Source organism: Salvelinus namaycush, chromosome 16, assembly GCF_016432855.1.
Source record: "Salvelinus namaycush isolate Seneca chromosome 16, SaNama_1.0, whole genome shotgun sequence".
Lineage (NCBI taxonomy): Eukaryota > Metazoa > Chordata > Actinopteri > Salmoniformes > Salmonidae > Salvelinus > Salvelinus namaycush.
Genome location: NC_052322.1, coordinates 24,110,511 through 24,127,196, shown reverse-complemented (window position 1 = coordinate 24,127,196; position 16,686 = coordinate 24,110,511).

Sequence of the window (16,686 nt, the reverse complement as noted above, 5' to 3'; positions counted from 1 at the left end):
ACCATGGTCCTGTAGTGGATGTGAGCTTTGACTGGAAGCCAGTGGAATGTTGAGAGGAGTGGGGTGACATGGGAGAACTTGGGAAGGTTGAACATCAGGCGGGCTGTGGTGTTCTGAATTAATTGCAGGGGATTGACGGCACAAGAGGGGAGTCCAGCCAACAGTGAGTTGCAGTCGTCCAGACGGGAGATAACAAGTGCCTGGATTAGGACGTGTCTCTATTAGTACAACCAGCTGAAGAAAGTTTTCTCCCTAATTGTCTTCCCTATATGAACTTGTCCATTCCCTTTGTGATTATTCTGAAGAAGGCCATTGAAGGCCGAAACGTCAATCTTTTAAACTGGTCTAATAAAACTACGTATTTATAACGGTGAGCGAGCATTTAGCCTTTTCCTGTCCAATGGATTAGGACCTGTGCTACTTCCTGTGTGAGGTAGGCTCGTACTCTACAGATGATTTAGAGTATGAACCTGCAGGAGTGAGTCACTGCTTTGATGTTTACAGATAACGACAGGGTGTTGCCCAGGGTCACACCAAGGTTATTTTCACTCTGGGAGGGGGACACCCTGGCGTTGTCAACCATGATGGAAAGGTCTTGGAGTGAGCAGGCCTTCCCCAGGAGGAAGAGCAGCTTTGTTTTGTCGAAGTTGACATGGGGGGCCGACATCCAAGCTGAGATATCTGCCAGGCACGCAGAGATGTGTGTCACCACCTGGGTGTCTGAAGGGGGAAGCAGAAAAAAGTAGTTGAGTGTCATCCGCATAGCAATGATAGGAGAGACCATGTGAGGATATGATGGAGCTGAGTGACTTGGTGTATAGAGAAATGAGGACCGGAAGTTGAGTTTTCCTCCATTTTCACTCAGCTGCCCACAGCCCTGTTCTGTAAGCTCGCTGAGTCACTTAGCCATGGAGCAGGAGGGGTGGGGAGATAAGGGTACAGTGCAAGTCATAGGATGCGGAGATGGACGGAAGTAGGGTCGAATAGGCAGAATCGGGAGACAGGAGGGAGAAGGATTTAGCAGAAGGGAGAGATGATTAGATAGAAGAGGGGAAAGTAGTGAGAGAGACAGAGAGCGAAGACTATGACGACGCATGACCATCTGGGTAGGGGCTGAGTGGCTAGTGTTGGAGGAGTGGGAGAAAAGGAAACAGGGTAGTTATCAGAGACCTGGAGGGGGGTTGCAGTGAGATTAGTAGGCAAACAGTCTCTAGTAAAGATTAAAGATGAGGTGAGTGGGAGGGGATTGGGTAATGGTGACGTCAAAATAGTCAAGGAGGGGAAAGAGAGGGTTGGAAAAAAATTAATTGAAGGCAGACATCGGGAGGTTGAAGTCGTCAAGTACAAAGAGCGGTGAGCCATCGTCAGAAAATTATCTTATCAAGGTGTCAAGCTCATTGAGAAGCTCTCTAAGGGTAACTGGTAAGTGACAAATGACAACAATGTTAAAGTTGAGTAGACAAGTGACAGTGACAGCATGGAATTCAAATGAGAAGATGGACAAGGTGAAGGTGAAAAGAGAAAATCTCCACTTAGGAGGAATGAGTAGCCCTGTTCCACCACCGTGACGACCAGATGCTCTCCGACTATGAGAGAAAACGTAGTCAGATGAAGAGAGAGCATCTGGAGTAGAAATGTTCTCTGGGGTGGAACATGTCTCCATCAGGGCAGCATAGGCTGTGATGAACTACAGTAGGCGTTCTTGACCGCAGATTGGCAGTTCCAAACGCTGCCAGAGTCAAGGAATTCCACATGGGTTGTGGGCGCAGGGTACACTAAATTAGAAGGGTTTCAGCCAAGGGGTGGGGAGTGTCTGTAAAGCCTACAGAAAGAGGAAGGAACAGGTGTATAAAACACACACAAAGTTGCCAAAGCTACAAAAGAGCAAAATTAGATAATCTGAAAATAACTAGGTAAGATACTCAAGTGAGAGAGTGGTATGGAGCCTTCCTCGAATGACTCTGTAGAACAACTCGGCAGAACCATCTTAGAGGGGGTCCGGTGCTCACACCCGAGGGCAGATCTTGGGTTAACACGAAGGAAGAGACAGGGTGTCAATACAAAGCAATTTACGGGCACATGAAAAATCGACCCCCCAGATAACAGGCAATTTCTCTGCTCCGATGGCTGCAATGAAGGACCAAATAAACAAAAAGAGAGACGACAGAGGGCTGGAGAGCATGCTGTGATTAGGAGCACATTGTATCGGTTCCTGGTGGAGATGCCTTAGTCACACGCACGCACACGCATATGTGTAGGCACACATGGACACATACAAAATGTAGTTAGCGAACTCTTCTCTTCTATAAATGATGGGAGCATATCAAATCTAATTGTATTTGTCACATGCACTGAATACAACAGGTAGACCTTACAGTGAAATGCTTACTTATAAGCCCTTAACCAACAATGCAGTTTTAAGAAAATACCTAAAAAAGTAAGAGATAAAAGTAACAATATGGGATGATATGTCAAAGAACTGACAAATAAAAGCAAGACCTACAATATTGAGGATACAACACTGTGCAAAGATGAACTGAAAAGCCAAGGGGTGAAAATAGACTACCATACAACGAATGGATTTTGATGGATTTTAGAGAATGAATAATTCACAATAAAGAATGCTTGAAAGTCAGAGTGAAGTTTAGATTTAAAATGTATTCTTTTTTTCTCTCAGTACAATGAAACAATTGAAAGATGGTCCTTAAACCTGACCTTGAGTGAGTGAAGAACAGTAAGAAGTTGAAAGTGTCTGTCTCTTAGAGATGAGACGGAGAGAGCCGGCCTGTCAGTCTGTCTGTCAGCGAACGAGGAGCAGCTACCACTGAGAGAGAGGAATGTCTGTCCTCCTGTCCTCCTTTGATGTCATCAAACGCTCCCTGACACTGTTCCAAGCATCAAACACACCATGGAATTCTGGGAAAATCAAAGGGCCAACAGTCCCAGCAGTACACACCTCCAACTCACCGGAGACAGTAAGAATAGTTAAACAAAGACCACCAGCCTTTTTCCCCATCAACTGCAGTTCAGCAGTCTTTCTTTTAAGCTCATGAGTTAGATAGGTGTTTGAAAACTTCCCAGTTATTAAAATGAATAAAGAGTTTGGCTGCAGTCACAGAGTTGCAGAGAAAGACAGACACGAAGGAAGCAGACGGTGCGTCACGGTGAACAACGTGACTAATGCTATCCCCTTCTTCTTTTTGGTGTCTGAAACCCTCTTATCTTCTCATTTCATGAATCATAAATGTGTGAAATAGGAGGGCTGAAGTGAATAAAGTAGGAATCTGTAACCATGGAGACACAGGCACCACTTGGGTCGGTGTTACCGTATTTAGAAGCACCCCGCAGCGGCTGAGCAGCACCTTTACAAGGGAAACGCTTGATGTTAGCAGCATGGTGTTCTGTTGGAGCCAATGAGTTAGATCGCGCCTGCCTCAGAAACAATAGAAAATAAAAGTACATTAAAAAGGTGAGCGAGGACCCTGAGGTTGTCAGTTTTTAAGAGACAGGGTTCTGTAGAAGTAAGTAAACGGAGCCCTCTCTAAAGAATTGTTCATTGTTGAAAAGGTCAAGTAGTTTTGCTCTATATGCAGGTAGAACTCGTTACAGAATGATAATCACTATTAAAATAAAGTGGTGTGTACCTTCCTGAGGCATGATACAACTTAATCCACTCAAGGATCTCTGACTCTTAGTATTTGCTGTATAATCTGGCAGACATATATAGGGCTTTGATAAGGCAGCAGAAGTAAAGACAATGGATTAAAGAGGTTTATCCAATCTAATTAAGCTTATGGTGCACTCCTATTATAGCTAATGTTATAGTAATTCTACGCAATGTTCTCAGCTCCCACCCACTCTCTCCCTGGAAAGACCTTTTCCAATCATACATACAGTCAGGTCCAAAATGATTGGCACAATTGATGAAGATAAGCAAAAAGGCCTGTAAAAATGTCATAATACAAATAGGCCTACTGAGGTACAGTTATTGTTTGCAAAACAAATGTGGAAAGTTATATTCTATTACACTAATACAATTGCTCTGAGAAACCGATTTTGTTGAACAAATAATGAAAAAAAATGTAAAAAAGGTCAGCATTATTGGCACGCCTGTTTTTAATACACAGCCACCTTCCCATTGCGAGGATAATGCCACTGAGTATTTTACTACAATGTTTTATGAGATTGTAGAACATATTGGGAGGGATGTTAACCCATTCCTCCATTCAGAATCTTTCCAGATCCTCTATATTCTTTGTCTGCTCTTATTGACTGCCCTCAAAGTCCAGGGACTGAGATGGCAATTGCAAAATGTTGATTTTGTAGTCAATTAACAATTTTTTTGTGGATTTTTATGTGTGATTGGCATTGAAGTTTTGCTGGAAGATCCACTTGCGGCCAAGTTTCAGCCTGAAAGAATCAACCTTTCAGGCAGAGTCAACCAGGTTTTGGGCTAAAATGTCCTGGTACTCGGTAAAGCTCATGATGCCTTTGACCTTTAGGGCCCCAGGACCAGTGGAAGCAAAATAGCCCCATAACATCAAAGATCCACCACCATATTTTACAGTAGGTATGAGGTTAATTTCTGCATATTTATCCTTCTTTCTATCCTTCTAGAATTGAAGAAGGCAGTCCAACAAAATCTCTTAGTAATTGTATTAGTATAAACATTTTGGAGCATACAATATTCAGTAGCTCAGTATTTGTATTATTTTTTTTATACATAATTTTTTGGTGATCTTTATCAAGCATGCCAATAATTTTAGTGATAAAGGTGCCACATTTTTTTTTAAATGGCATTAAAGTTTTATAGCAGTATAGGAACAGCAAAGAAGATAAACTAATATTTCCAGTAAGAATATCTTACATATTGGGACCCCAGTCAAACCCACCTCATATACTGTATGTAGTAGAGACACGTAAAAACATCACTAACACACATACATAAAGTAGCTATGCTGTTCAGACACATATATCTCTAGTGCTCCTCTAGCTTCTAAGGACCATGATGTTCAATAGTGTGATCTGTGCCCTTGAATAAAGCAGTCTGAGCTGGAAGGTCAGAGCCAATCAGCCGGTGCCCTCTGGGGCTCTGAGAATCATTTGGGCCGGTTCCTCTGGGACACCCCGCCATCCCCCTACCTCCCTTCACCTCCCTGCCCCCTACCCTACCACTGTCCCTGTCTCAGGGTCCTGGAAGATTTAAGGCTCACTCGGCTGGCTCTCATAACACAGCCCCACCAGGGACACCCCAGCCTCCCTCCAGCCCCCAACGGCGCCGTCTGGGGCTCGGAGAAACTCATGAATGTGCAAGAAGATGTGGATGAGAGGGGAGCAATTAGTGGCTCTGGCCTTGTTTTCAGAGGCCCACATGGACCTAGCATTCAGGAGCATGGAGGAGGAACAGAACAGAGCTGAACCACGTGGTCACACACACCTGGTAAAACACAACACACACACCCACACTCATCTCTGGTACAACACAACACAAGCAGGCCAAACAGACCAGGAAATTCATTACAGATCGGGGCCAGGGTCTGGGGCCAAACAGACCAGGGAATTCATTACAGATCGGGGCCAGGGTCTGGGGCCAAACAGACCAGGGAATTCATTACAGATCGGGGCCAGGGTCTGGGGCCAAACAGACCAGGGAATTCATTACAGATCGGGGCCAGGGTCTGGGGCCAAACAGGGGATTTTTCCTCTGTTTGTCCCCACCGAGACAGATCAGGCCCACTTGGCCAGAGACCATCTCAGCAGCAGTTTGACATCGGTGAGTATAGGAGCAATTGATTACTGCAATGAAGAAAACAGGGTTGACATAGCAACAGATCTGTCTTTTCAATGACTGTTTTATTTTTTATGAAATCTTCCAGGATACTATAAATATAAACGCAACATGCAACAATGTCAAAGATTTTACTGAGTTACAGTTCATATAAGGGAATCAGTCAATTTAAATAAATTCATTAGGCCCTAAGCTATCGATTTCACATGACTAGGCAGTGGTGCAATCATGGGTGGGCCAGGCCCAGCCAATCAGAGTGAGTTTTTACCCACAAAAGGGCTTTATTACAGACAGAAATACTCCTCAGCACCCCCTCAGATGATCCCGCAGGTGAAGAAAGATGTGGAGGTTCTGGGCTGGCGTGGTTACACAGGGTCTACGGTGGTGAGGCCAGTTGGACATGCTGCCAAATTCTCTAAAACGATGTTGGAGGCAGATTATGGTAGAGAAATGAACATTACATTCTCTGGCAACAGCTCTAGTGAACATTCCTGCAGTCAGCATGCCAATTGCACGCTACCTCAAAACTTGAGACATCTGTGGCATTGTGTTGTATGACAAAACTGTACATTTTACACGGGACCAGCACTTTACATGTTGCGTTTATATTTTTGTTCAGTATATTCTATTGTTTTCACTGTTGTGTCTGCACAGTCATACACACAGAGCTGATTATTACAGCGTTAATTGGGTGAGGTTTTTGAAGGGTACCCTATTAAATCGACTTTAGATAAATGACCAAAAAGCTATCATTTAAAACCCATCAGTATATATTCATATATTCCAGTGTACAGAGCCAGCCTGGCTGGTCACTACTGTAGTGTGTTTAAGTTGTTCACCGAGGAGAGGACTGTGCTGGATCTGGAGGACACCCTGTCCTCTGTTCCCGGCTATCCCGTCTCTCCCTATGGGGGCCAGTGCCGTGTGGTGATGAATAGGCAGTGTGCAGGCAGGAGGACACACAATGTAGGTCAGGCTCAGGGGGTCGTCTGCTGGGGGCCACAGGGGGGCCCGGGGCTGCTGTTCTCCTGTGGGGAGAAGAGAGAGCACGTACCTGCTGCAGTATGATGTATGGTGCTCATGTACCCCCTTACCTTTCCCTTTCCCTGTCCCCGACCACCCCCAACTCTCTACACAAAGACATGGTGAGGATAAACAGCTAATTTGTTATGGAGGGAGTAAATATGTGTAGTAAAAGCATGGGCTGACGCACACCCAAAATGTTGGTAGAGGTGCTGACTAATGGAGGGAAAAACTGTATAAAAATAAAATAAAGTCACACACTCTAAATATGCTCCCAAACATTTAATGGGTACAAGTTACCTAGTTTTGCACCCATTCAATGTTTGGGGGCATATTTAGAGTGTGCAAATTCATTTATTTTTAGGGAGCAAATTAGCACCAAGCATATGCATCATGTTCCCAAGTCCCACCTTGGTTTACTTGCATACCTGGAACGTCACCTAGGGGAGGTAGAACTATACTACATTGGGTTTGGTTGGTTTGAGGTGCCATCCTACTGGGCACAGATGTCAGTTCAAGGTCTATTTTTGAATTATATTTCACCCTGTCATTGGACTTAGTTTAAAATACGTTTTGTAAATCCAATCAGTTTTCCATGTTGATTGAATGTCATCACATTATATTTTTTGGTTGAATTTACATGGAGACAATGTTGATTCAACCCATGTTTTCCCATTGGGCTGTGTGATTTAGGAGGTTAGTGTGCAGTAGTCATTACCTCACGTTCTAGTGTGATTTAGGAGGTTAGTGTGCAGTAGTCATTACCTCACATTCTAGTGTGATTTAGGAGGTTAGTGTGCAGTAGTCATTACCTCACGTTCAAGTGTGATTTAGGAGGTTAGTGTGCAGTAGTCATTACCTCACGTTCTAGTGTGATTTAGGAGGTTAGTGTGCAGTAGTCATTACCCCACGTTCTAGTGTGATTTAGGAGGTTAGTGTGCAGTAGTCATTACATCACGTTCTAGTGTGATTTAGGAGGTTAGTGTGCAGTAGTCATTACCTCACGTTCTAGCATCAACATCAGCACTTAACTGCAGCACTTTCCTTGCAGTAGACTCTTTCTGAACTATAAAATAGAATGAGAATAAAAACAAAATGGTGTACAGCAAGTAATAAACCAGTTATCTTCCTCTTCATAAACTCTACTAAAACGTATAGTTGCCTTTAGCCAGCTTACCGTATTACACCAGGAAAGTCATTGTTGTTGTCTTGCTGTGATTTAATTGTCTGCATTTTCAAATATAGGGATTTGAACTAGGTTATATACGCCAACTAATGGTTGTCTTTGGCACCTGCAGCTGATCAGATTTCTGCTACCTCCACCTGATAACAGTGCATCTCTCAGACTGAAAATGTGTCCTTTTTCTACTCCTTCCTTTCACATCTCTCCTTCACCTTCAACATTTCACATTTACATTTATCTAGAGCAGTGGTTCCCAAACTTGTTATAGTCCCGTACCCCTTCAAACATTCAACCTCCAGCTGCGTACCCCCTCTAGCACCAGGGTCAGCGTACTCTCAAATGTTGTTTTTTGACATCATTGTAAGCCTGCCACACACACATACACACACTATACGATACATTTATTAAACATAAGAATGAGTGTGAGTTTTTGTCACAACCCGGCTCGTGGGAAGTGACAAAGAGCTCTTATTGGACCAGGGCACAAATAATAATATAATAATAATCAATAACTTAGCTCTTTATCTAACCATCTTACATATAAAACCTTATTTGTTCATCCAAAATGGTGAATAACTCACCACAGGTTAATGAGAAGGGTGTGCTTGAAAAGATGCACATAACTCTGCAATGGTGGGTTGTATTGGAGAGAGTCTCAGTCTTAAATCATTTTCCACACACAGTCTGTGCCTGTATTTAGTTTTCATGCTAGAGAATCCACTCTCACAGAGGTACGTGGTTGCAAAGGGAATCAGTGTCTTAACAGCACGATTTGCCAAGGCAGGATACTCTGAGCACAGCCCAATCCAGAAATCTGGCAGTGGCTTCTGATTAAATACAATTTTCACAGAACCGCTTGTTGCAATTTCGATGAGGCTTTCTTGTTCAGATATCGGTAAGTGGACTGGAGGCAGGGCAAGAAAGGGATAACGAATCCAGTTGTTTGTGTCATCCGTTTCGGGAAAGTATGTGCGTAATTGCGCACCCAACTCACTCAGGTGAGCTTGTCCGTAAGCTTGAGTTCATTTGCACACAAAAAATCATACAATGATGGAAAGACCTGTGTGCTGTCCTTGTTAATGCAGACAGAGAAGGGTTCCAACTTCTTAATCATAGCCTCAATTTTGTCCCGCACATCGAATATAGCTGCGGAGAGTCCCTGTAATCCTAGATTCAGATCATTCAGGTGAGAAAAAAGATAGGCCAGTCGTGTGAGAAACTCGTCATCATGCAAGCGGTCAGACAATTGAAAATTATGGTCAGTAAAGAAAACCTTAAGCTCGTCTCTCAATTCAAAAAAACGTGTCAATACTTTGCCCCTTGATAACCAGCGCACTTCTGTATGTTGTAAAAGCGTTACATGGTCACTGCCCATGTCATTTCATGGTGCAGAAAATACACGAGAGTTCAGGGGCCTTGCTTTAAGAAAGTTTACCATTTACCAGTGTCCAAAATGTCTTTCAAGCTGTCAGGAATTCCCTTGGCAGCAAGAGCCTCTCGGTGTACCCAAGTGGCAGCGGGAGCAACTGCTTGCACACGCATTACAACTCCACTATGTCTCCCTGTCATGGCTTTTGCCCCACCAGTACAGATACCAACATGAGCAGCAGCTACGTTTGGCTACATACGGACCGTTAGTGGAATTCCTGCGAGAGAGCAACGGTTAATGTGACTGGATGTTGATTATTTGACTAAGCTACCTGTATTTGACGTGTTGTTATTTCGCTGAACACTAGATGGTTTAATTTTATTTTTAGCTGTGAAACGAGGCTACTCAGGCGAGAAACAAAACTCACCCAAATGTATCGCCCCGTTGGAATATATAAATGGACTGTTTGAAAATGTGAAGAAAAAATATATAAACCCCCCCCAAAAAATATTTTAAAAAACAATACATTAAAATGTGAATCACATTTTTATTTGGGGTACCCCTGAAGGCATTGCGCGTACCCCTGGGGGAATACCTGAGCTGGAGCGACTTACAGGAGCAATTAGGCCTCTCCTCAAACCCTTTCTCCTTTCTTCTACATCTCCCTTTACCATCTCCCCTGTCTGCCGTGCAACACTCCTTCCCCACTCCTTCATCACTTTTTAATACTTTTCTCCTCTTCTTTCCTCCTATCTGATCCCCCTCTCCTTGGTGCAGCAGGTGCTGCAGTGGAGCAGCATGACTGTGTGTCTCCTCTATATTCACTACAGATGGGGAGTGACTGACCTCAATCTGTCGGCCCACGTTAAAGCCGTTTGCTTGGTTAATTCTCTAACACCTTGAAAAAGACCAACCTCATGCCTGCCACAGTCATCTCTCTAGCTCTCTTTGCCATCTGCCTTGAACTCTGCATGTGTATATGCGTTTGCACACAAAGATATGCAACACTGTGTTTCTCCTATTTCAGAGAAAGAATGTGACCATTATCCTCCTCTGGCAGCCTACTGACTCTGACTGGGTGTTAGAGTCTGTTGTTTCTTATATAATTACCTCAACAGCATAATCCATCACTGTATTGTTCTCTCAGCTCTGCTCTGCTTTCTCTTCTTTGGCAGAGGAGATTACATAAAGAAACATAACAGGAATTCAAAACATTACTACACTCTTAGAAAAAAAAGGTGCTATCTAGAACCTAAAAGGTTTCTTCGGCTGTCCCCATAGGACAACCCTTTGAAGAACCATTTTTGGTTCCAGGTAGAACCAGAAGAAACATTTTGGAACCCTTTTTTCTACGAGTGTAGTAGAAGCTTCCAAAATGGGCAACCTGACAAACAGGTAATAGATAGAGTGATGCTAATATTATTAGGGAAACTGTGTGTCACTTATTGTAGCTAATAATCTAAAAGAGAATAATATAGAGACTGATCAACAAATACAACCATCTGTTTGATTTTATGTAACTGCACTACTAGAATTATCATAGTAATACTTTGCAGCATTAAAAAGGATCGTTTTTCTAGAAAAACAATGACATTCAGCCCTTACTTTTGAATGGCCCTGGCCAGCCACAATTTCTTATCATTAGTTCTGTGAATGGCAGCGGTGCTAACTTTTCAAGCAAAGGATCTTCTTGCGTATGGCCAGCTAATTGCCAGGCTCGCTTTTGGCTTCTTCTTCAGAATGTTAACTCCCTCTCTGAATACTGATCTGCTATAGTCCGCTCCTATAGAGGAGAAGAGAGTTGTTTTGTCCATATTTTTTCCATATACATGTGGTCTGGTTGGTTAGGTTACATTCTACATGTAATCCGTTACCGTTACTAGTTACCTGTCAAACATTTTAATCAGTGTTGTAATTTTGGGATTACACAAACTCAGTAACATCATTTGACTTTAAATTACTTTTAGGTAACTTTCCCTTTAAGAGGCATTAGAAGAAGACAAAACGGATCCATCAAACCCATTTGGTGTGTCATCAAAGTGTTCTCTGACTTGTGGTCAGACTCAGGTGGAAAAACTTAAACTTGCACCTTTTTTCAATGCTGAATTGAATGTGAATGTCATTAATAAAACAGAAAGGTGTCATAATTTTTTTCACAAACATCCTTTCTGAATTTAAAAGTAATCCAAGAAGTAATCATCTAGTTTTACAAAAGTATCTGTAATCTGATTACAATATTTTAGCTGGTAAGGTAACTGATTACAGTAACCGTTTTTTGGTAACCAGATTACATGTAACTACTCCCCAACACTGCATGTGGATTACAGATATATGAGATCAAAGTTTCAGAGAATAGACTCAGAACGAATCAGTTGGATGGGCCTTTGATTTCCGTAGGCGGACAAGTTTATTCACGGGACCTCCTGTGTGCAAAAGCGCGTGCCTATAACTTATCTTCAACTAAGTAAAATACATAGTCCTAAAGCAGACTAATAAAAACAGTAGAAACTATCCTGATGAAAATTCTGGTTCTTTCAATCACATTCGTCTCTTTACTCCACCTGTCTGCCTCCCTTTCTATCTGTCTTAACTTGAGCTATTGCTAGTGAAGTGCAACATTGTGTCAAGTCATCACTTTGTTGACTTGTGTGAGGCGAAGTAGAAATGTCTAAGAAGCTCAGTTCAATAGTGGTGTACGTGGTTAAGACCATCAGAATCAGGGTATCCTTTCCCAAATGGGATCTTTCCTACATATGCATTCTAGAGAGATGCAGCACATCTTCACGCAACATTTCAAATTATACTCAAGACACTCTTCACACATATTTTAAATGCTTTTCACCGACAGCCACAACTCAATCAGCTAGACCTATTACCACGCACACTATCCAAATTGCGGGCTTCCCATACACACTTGTGATTTGAAACAATCTACAGTTAAAAAAAAAAAAGAAGCTAATGATCCTCCGAGGCTAAATCACGATCCCTGGTGAATTATTTTGAATGATTTTATTTAAACAGGAGTAATTATATAATTTTGGCGAAACATACATTTACTTCAGGTCAATCCAGCATCTTGGCAGTGCACTGATCACCCGCCGACAATCCGCAAGAGGCTGAAACCAGAGATCTATATATAATGACGAGAAGTTCATGTCTCTGCCCTAACAATGCGAGTCATTGTCCCAAAGGCAGGCCACAAGCTTAGGTCTGCATATTATTCCCATAGAAACAAATTGGGCTTATTCTGGACAGATTTGGTTAAGAGTGAGCCTTCTTGCTTCGACTCTTCCTCTCTGCTGAAACTATATAGTGCCCCTCTATATGTAGCCCACGTATCTGATGCTGTCGGCCAGAAATAGTATGACATGCCATACTCTTTTGGTCCAGACAGCATCAGATACATGGTCTACACAGACTGAGGGGTGATGATTCGCTCGCTCTGATGTTTTAACCGAGATTGATGCATCTTTCTGTCGGCATGCATCTCGGTCAAATGAATGATTCATATTTCAATATTTTATTTGGATGGGCAAGGAGGTACGGTAGGGCGTGCCAGGCATACTGAGGCCCGCCCATTACGCTGGCTCTGGACTCAGGAATAATCTGTGGCCATATAAAGCTGTCCATTCTACCATTTCTCTTCCTGTACCTGAGAATGGATTCTACTAATAGAGGTGAGAATGACAGTGTGAAGAGGTGATTGAGGTGTCAGTGAGCAGAAGCAGGTGAATGCGCTATCGGTACATTTAACATCAGGATGTCACACTATTCAGTATTCAGTGTTATATTCTGTTGCAGAAACCCTCATGCATGAACCAGGTGCTATTTCTGTGTTGTGCCCAATTATCAGCTATTAGTTAGCTGCAAGACATCACTGTTCCACGTTACAGGGATTTCTACACTTACAGTAATTGGTCTTGGGACTAAAGACACACATGGCTTGCACAGTGAGCTCTGTGATTGGATGACATGCTTCTAACGTAATGGTTTCAGTGCATGATTTACTGGTAAAGTACTAACCCATTCATTTAAAATGATAAATACAAGCAGCACATTTTGATCGTCCTTAATACAATTTTCTTCATTACGTCAACAATTTCATCCACCATGGGACCATGTCAGCCCCGGCATCAGGGGGAATCTGACATCTTTCAGCTGACAAAACATGTTTTTAAAAAACAAGCCTCTGTGTGGCAGACTGAAATATATTCTAAATATATTATAAGGGTAAGGTATCTCATTCCATCTGCATCAGGGTAATTCGTGTTACATTTTATTAAAGTAGGATAGGGTGCATCAGGATAATTCATTTGACATTTTATTAAAGTAGGATAGGGTGCATCAGGATAATTCATTTGACATTTTATTAAAGTAGGATAGGGTGCCATCCACCCTCGCTCTAGTATTATTATGGACTATATCACTAGCTATAGATAATATCACTGGAATCAATTTCATCTACTGCGCATGCACTTGTCCCTATCATCTATCTATCTATCTATCTATCTATCTATCTATCTATCTATCTATCTATCTATCTATCTATCTATCTATCTATCTATCTATCTATCTATCTATCTATCTATCTATCTATCTATCTATCTATCTATCTATCTATCTATCTATCTATCTATCTATCTATCTATCTATCTATCTATCTATCTATCTGTCTGTCTGTCTGTCTGTCTGTCTGTCTGTCTGTCTGTCTGTCTGTCTGTCTGTCTGTCTGTCTGTCTGTCTGTCTGTCTGTCTGTCTGTCTGTCTGTCTGTCTGTCTGTCTGTCTGTCTGTCTGTCTGTCTGTCTGTCTGTCTATCTTGTAGCGTTAGTGAGTCATACTCACTGTAGATATCTGCCGGCATGTCTGTCCTCTTTCCTCCCACATTGTGACCTGTAGTACATAAAGAGAAAGTGCACAACAGGTAGAGTACAACTGACAGGGAAGTGGGCAAATGCAATATTATCTCCTGAACTGACATACAGTAGAGCAGCATTACATTTCCTCTACTCTCTCTGTCCATAACTAGGGCCAGGCACATTGACTTTCTCCCTCTCTCTCTCTGTCCATAACTAGGGCTAGGCACATTGACTTTCTCCCTCTCTCTCTGTCCATAACTAGGGCTAGGCACATTGACTTTCTCCCTCTCTCTCTCTGTCCATAACTAGGGCTAGGCACATTGACTTTCTCCCTCTCTCTCTGTCCATAACTAGGGCTAGGCACATTGACTTTCTCCCTCTCTCTCTGTCCATAACTAGGGCCAGGCACATTGACTTTCTCCCTCTCTCTCTGTCCATAACTAGGGCCAGGCACATTGACTTTCTCCCTCTCTCTCTGTCCATAACTAGGTCCAGGCACATTGACTTTCTCCCTCTCTCTCTGTCCATAACTAGGGCCAGGCACATTGACTTTCTCCCTCTCTCTCTGTCCATAACTAGGGCCAGGCACATTGACTTTCTCCCTCTCTCTCTCTGTCCATAACTAGGGCTAGGCACATTGACTTTCTCCCTCTCTCTCTGTCCATAACTAGGGCTAGGCACATTTACTTTCTCCCTCTCTCTCTCTGTCCATAACTAGGGCTAGGCACATTGACTTTCTCCCTCCCTCTCTGTCCATAACTAGGGCCAGGCACATTGACTTTCTCCCTCTCTCTCTCTGTCCATAACTAGGGCTAGGCACATTTACTTTCTCCCTCTACTTCTGTCCATAACTAGGGCTAGGCACATTGACTTTCTCCCTCTCTCTCTGTCCATAACTAGGGCTAGGCACATTTACTTTCTCCCTCTCTCTCTCTGTCCATAACTAGGGCCAGGCACATTGACTTTCTCCCTCTCTCTCTCTGTCCATAACTAGGGCTAGGCACATTGACTTTCTCCCTCTCTCTCTGTCCATAACTAGGGCTAGGCACATTGACTTTCTCCCTCTCTCTCTCTGTCCATAACTAGGGCCAGGCACATTGACTTTCTCCCTCTCTCTTTGTCCATAACTAGGGCCAGGCACATTGACTTTCTCCCTCTCTCTCTGTCCATAACTAGGGCTAGGCACATTGACTTTCTCCCTCTCTCTCTGTCCATAACTAGGGCCAGGCACATTGATTTTCTCCATCTCTCTCTGTCCATAACTAGGGCTAGGCACATTGACTTTCTCCCTGTCTCTCTGTCCATAACTAGGGCCAGGCACATTGACTTTCTCCCTCTCTCTCTCTGTCCATAACTAGGGCCAGGCACATTGACTTTCTCCCTCTCTCTCTGTCCATAACTAGGACTAGGCACATTGACTTTCTCCCTCTCTCTCTGTCCATAACTAGGGCTAGGCACATTGACTTTCTCCCTCTCTATCTGTCCATAACTAGGGCTAGGCACATTGACTTTCTCCCTCTCTCTCTGTCCATAACTAGGGCTAGGCACATTTACTTTCTCCCTCTCTCTCTGTCCATAACTAGGGCTAGGCACATATACTTTCTCCCTCTCTCTCTCTGTCCATAACTTGGGCCAGGCACATTGACTTTCTCCCTCTCTCTCTGTCCATAACTAGGGCCAGGCACATTGACTTTCTCCCTCTCTGTCTCTGTCCATAACTAGGGCTAGGCACATTGACTTTCTCCCTCTCTCTCTGTCCATAACTAGGGCTAGGCACATTGACTTTCTCCCTCTCTCTCTGTCCATAACTAGGGCTAGGCACATTGACTTTCTCCCTCTCTCTCTGTCCATAACTAGGGCCAGGCACATTGACTTTCTCCCTCTCTCTCTGTCCATAACTAGGGCTAGGCACATAGACTTTCTCCCTCTCTCTCTGTCCATAACTAGGGCCAGGCACATTGACTTTCTCCCTCTCTCTCTCTGTCCATAACTAGGGCTAGGCACATTGACTTTCTCCCTCTCTCTCTGTCCATAACTAGGGCCAGGCACATTGACTTTCTCCCTCTCTCTCTGTCCATAACTAGGGCCAGGCACATAGACTTTCTCCCTCTCTCTCTGTCCATAACTAGGGCTAGGCACATTGACTTTCTCCCTCTCTCTCTCTGTCCATAACTAGGGCTAGGCACATTGACTTTCTCCCTCTCTCTCTCTGTCCATAACTAGGGCTAGGCACATTGACTTTCTCCCTCTCTCTCTCTGTCCATAACTAGGGCCAGGCACATTGACTTTCTCCCTCTCTCTCTGTCCATAACTAGGGCTAGGCACATTGACTTTCTCCCTCTCTCTCTCTGTCCATAACTAGGGCCAGGCACATTTACTTTCTCCCTCTCTCTCTGTCCATAACTAGGGCTAGGCACATTGACTTTCTCCCTCTCTCTCTCTGTCCATAACTAGGGCTAGGCACA